A 5,000-nucleotide genomic window follows, 5' to 3' on the forward strand; every position below is an offset into this window, starting at 1 on the left:
TCACGCTACAAATAGTCCGAAATACGCTAGTTTTGTGTTACCTCGGGCGTCATTCGTTAGCCTACTTGTCCCTCCGTATTTTTCAAAATCCCTTCTGTTAATTCTGGGTAACGTGCTTTCATTATCCGTGCAACCTCATTTTATTCATGGATATCCAAGTAAAAGCCATCCTCGCCCATCACATCCTTTATGGGTATCGTGCTTTCGTTATTGGTCTAATCACTTAATGATCATTAGACAAACTTAAGCCAACCTAGCCCATCACTTCATTTTGAACGCTCGTGTTGCGGTTATCAGTCTCGCCTACACTTCGTTTTGTGTTAAAATGGACGTAAACTTGAACACGATAATTGAAGTATCTGATTATTAACGACCTAATTAAGAAATTGGTTTATGCTACAAATTCGGTAATTCTGTATTTGGTGTACCTAACTTAATCAGCGCGTTCAAGTAAGTTTGGATTTGAATATTAAACCTTCTTACCATGGAAACTGTGAGAAGGAAGGTTGGAGCCTCAGGCCTGCCCCCGTCTGAACCCAGAGCAGCAGCAGCAGGAGCACATATGCCCGTGCAGCAGTGTGGCTTTGGTAGTAGGTCACAATCATGCCTTTCAATCTAGAGAAATTCTTGGCTAATCCTAGAGAAGAATTGTTAACCTTGCGTTTGGCTAAAAAGCAGAAACTTCTCACGGTTGCAAGTAAATGCCAAATCCCTACAGATATAACTTATGTCAAAGCACGTATCATTAATGACATCCTTCAGTTCTTGCTGAATAAAAACGTCATAACAGAGGACAATGAAGATGTAGAAGAACTAAGAACCCTTATAGATTCCATTGCTAATGTTGATCCTAAAGTGGAAAAACTGAAACTTCAGTTAAAAGTTCTTGAAGTGTAGGAAAAGAGAGAACAAGAAAGAAGACTCGAGGAACAAGAAAGAAGACTCGCGGAACAAGAAAGAGAACAAGAAAGAAGACTCCCGGAACAAGAAAGAGAACAAGAGAGAAGACTCCCGGAACAAGAAAGAAGACTCGCAGACCAAGAAAAAAGACAAGAAGAATTTGAACATCAGAAAAGGCTTAATGAGTTGGAAGTCGAAAAACTGGAGAAGTTGGCCCTTATTAGGCTTAAGGCTAAAGAGGATGAAGAAAAACTTATGGACAATACTCGTCCGCAACTACTTGAAAGGTAAGGTTGCATATGTTGCATCGCAATTAATTGAGGTTAAAGACTCTAAAGACCTTAAAATTTGTTTTAGATGCATATGCCATTACTGTGGAAGGCTACAAGAAAACTTTTAGAAACACTTTCAAGTCTCAATCTCAGACGTTTGTAGAATTCTGAAATATAAAGGTAAGACAGTTTAACAAATGGTTGGAGAGAGCTGGTGTTAATGATTTAGACTCTCTTAAAAATCTGATTTTATTGAAGGAATTTTTGCGTAACGTTCCCTCTAATATTGCCGCTTATGTACATTTTAAAGGTGAAACTGAAGTACAAAAAGCAGCTAGCTTAGCTGACGACTAATATCTAATTCACAAGAATAGTAATGATTCTTCAAAGACTGTCTCATCTCCTAAATCTCATCAGGTTAGTTGTGCTTATTGTAAGAAAGATGGACACTCCATAGAAAATTCTCCCAGTCCAAAATGTCAGAGGTCAGAGGTAAGCACTGATGGTAAGTCCAAGAAAACTAATGGTGCAGTGACGTCATGCTTTTGTTCCTTCACAGGATCTGGAACCCTTTAATGAATTCATGTGTGAGGCTTCACTTAATGATTCATCTGTCACAGCTCTGAGAGACTCTGCTTCATCCCAGACAATAATTTCGGCTGCCAGTCAAGACAACTTAAAATACACAAAAGAGTACATGGCAGTAAGTGACCTAACCACAACTACTCTTCTACCCGAGGCCGAGGTAGATATTGCTTGTCCTTATTTTACAGGTAAGGCAAAACTTAGATAAACCATTACCTTGTTACCCTATTCAGATGATTATTGGTAATGATCTAGCAGGATCCTCTGTACTTGAACCTAAATTGATTGTAACAACACCTGAGGTAGTAATCAAAGATGAGCTCTCCAAAAAACCAGGTAAAATCTCCCAAGTAATCAGTAGATCATCTAGTAAAACGCCCAGAACTAATTTTCCCCCCAAGGTAAAGGAGGACAGAATAACAGAGGCTCTGGATTTAGTTGATATAAATAAGGTCTAGTTTGCTGTACTCCAACAGAAGGATTCAAGTTTGAAAGCCCTCTGGGATAAAGTAGTGGATCCTACTGACAACCCTAGAACCCTGTACTTTTATGTGGAGAAAAATATTTTGTTTCGCCATTACAAGTCTCCCAAAGCTCCAACATCTAACTCGTGGCATGACTGTTTTCAGGTTGTTTTTCCAGAGCCCTTAAGGAAACCCTTGCTTGACCTCGCTCATTCTACAGAATCCCATCTTCGAGTGAATAAAACCTACAAGAGGTTGTTTGAGGATTTTTATTGGCCAGAGATGAGAAAGGACATGGAGTTCATTACTTCCTGTCACCACTGTCAGATCACTGGTAAGCCTAATGAGAAAATACCTCCAGCACCACTTCAAAGCATTCCAGTACCTAAGTCATCATTTGATAAGGTAATTATTGATTGTGTTGGGCCATTGCCAAAGACTCGCAAGGATAATGAATACATTATGACTGCCCTTTGTCCTACCACTAGGTATCACTTAGCCTTTCCCATTAAAAATATCTGTGCTAAAACCATAGTTGGACAATTGTTGAAAACCTTTACCTTGTTAGGTTCCAGAGAGAACTGCAGTGTGATCAAGGTACCAATTTTACTAGCAATCTTTTCAAGCATGCTATGTATCAATTTAATATCCATAATGTTTACTCTTCTGCTTATCACCCGCAGACTAATGGTGCCTTGGAGAGAATGCACCAAACTTTAAAAAGTTGTTACGGAAGTATATCAGTGAAACATCACAGCACTGGGTTGAGGACCTTGATCTTCTAGTGCATGTACTTAGATGTACACCTCATGATTCCACAGGGGTATCCCCATTTGAACTCATGTTCGGTCGAAAACCAAAAACTATATGAAGCTCGGTAAAGGAGAATATTTTGCAGAGGAAGCCAGAAGAAACTACGAATATTTACCAGTATTTAGAAGAATTAAAACAGAAATTTACATACATTTATGATATTTCTACTACTAATTCAGTTTCTTCCCAGCAGTAGATGCAACACATATACAATAAAAAGGCAAAAATGATCGAGTTCAAAACTGACGACTAAGTTTTGGTGCATCATCCTATTCCTGGCGCTCCCTTACGAGAAAAATATGCTGGACCTTACAAGATCGTTCATAGGACCTCCAAGGTAAACTACATAATCAGCACTCCAGACAGAAAACGACCAACTCAATTAGTTCATGTAAACTTCCTTAAACCCTATATCACTCCAGTCAAAAAGGTGAGACCTTATATTGCTTTAGTGATAACCAAAGCTAATACAGAGGCAACAAAGGTACCTAACCTAACAATAGATGAGGAAACTAATCATGGTGATGAAACCAATCTCATTTTATTGTTTAAGGAATTTTCTAATAGTGAAATTTTAAAATCTTTAATGACTTATCTTTCTCACCTAAATGCACCTCAAAAACAGGCATTGACAAGACTTACTAAATTTTCCAGACATTAGTACTGATATTCCTAAGTGTAGCTCTACTGTCCACCATGACATAATGCTTGAACCAAATACCACTCCAATCCGTCAACCTTTCTATAGAGCCACAGGAGTTAAACTAGAAACATTGAAAAGGGAAGTTCAGTATTTATTAGACAATAATTTAGCAGAACCCAGTACATCGCCTTGGTTTCACCATGTATATTGGTCCCCAAATCTAATGGGCAATTCAGACTTTGCACGGATTACAGGAAATTAAATAAAGTGACTATTAAAGATTCCTATCCACTTCCTGGGGTTAATGACATTCTAGACAATATTAGTAATGCCAAATTCTTAACTCAAATAGATTTACTAAAAGGATATTATCAGGTACCACTGACTGATAAAGCTAAGAAAATCTCTTCATTCGTAACACCTTTTGGTCTCTTTTCTTACTTAGTAATGCCCTTTGGACTCTGTAATGCACCTGAAACGTTCCAGCGCATGATGGCAGAGATAACTAGAGGTCTTAAAGATGTGTTTGCATATCTCGACGACCTTGTGATTGCCAGCAAGACCTGGGAAAAACATCTCAGCACCTTGAAAGAACTCTTTCAACGACTGCAAAGAGTCGGGCTGACACTCAACCTTGCTAAAAGTTCTTTTGGTCAAGCTTAAGTAATTCATCTAGGTCATTGCATTGGTAGTGGGGATATTATACCTAAAGGGGCTAATATAGACAATATCAAGAACATTCCTATTCCTGCCAACAGACAGCAACTAAAGTCTTTTTTAGGAATGGTTTCTTACTATGCTAAATTCATTAAGAACTTTGCTGTTATTACTGCTCCTCTCTCTGCTCTTACTTCCCCTAAGGTTAAGTTTGACTGGACCGAAGAACACTGTCACATTTTTAAACAACTGAAGAGCATATTGTTTCAAAAACCTCTCTTAAGAGCTCCAGATTTTAATAAAGAATTTTTCATAAAGATTGATGCCAGCAATACAGGTTATCGGGCTGTTTTGCTACAGTCTTACTCAGTCAGCACCACAGAAACGCCACCACCACTTCATCATCTCCTTCCCATCGCCTACCAATCTCGCTTCTTCAAAGGAGTTCAAACCAGGTGGGCCACTGTCGAGAAGGAACTTTATGACATCGTAGCTTCGCTACTACACTTCCAACCCTACTTGGAAGGACAACACAGGGTAGTAGTACATACCGACTATCGACCACTCGTCTTCCTCGAACGTTCTCACCTCCGAAACAACAAATTGCTTCGTTGGTCATATATATTGTCGGGCTTCGATCTACGACTTCAGTCAATCGGAGGTACC

The sequence above is a fragment of the Palaemon carinicauda genome, chromosome 12, assembly GCF_036898095.1.
Source record: "Palaemon carinicauda isolate YSFRI2023 chromosome 12, ASM3689809v2, whole genome shotgun sequence".
In the NCBI taxonomy this organism is placed as follows: Eukaryota; Metazoa; Arthropoda; class Malacostraca; order Decapoda; family Palaemonidae; genus Palaemon; species Palaemon carinicauda.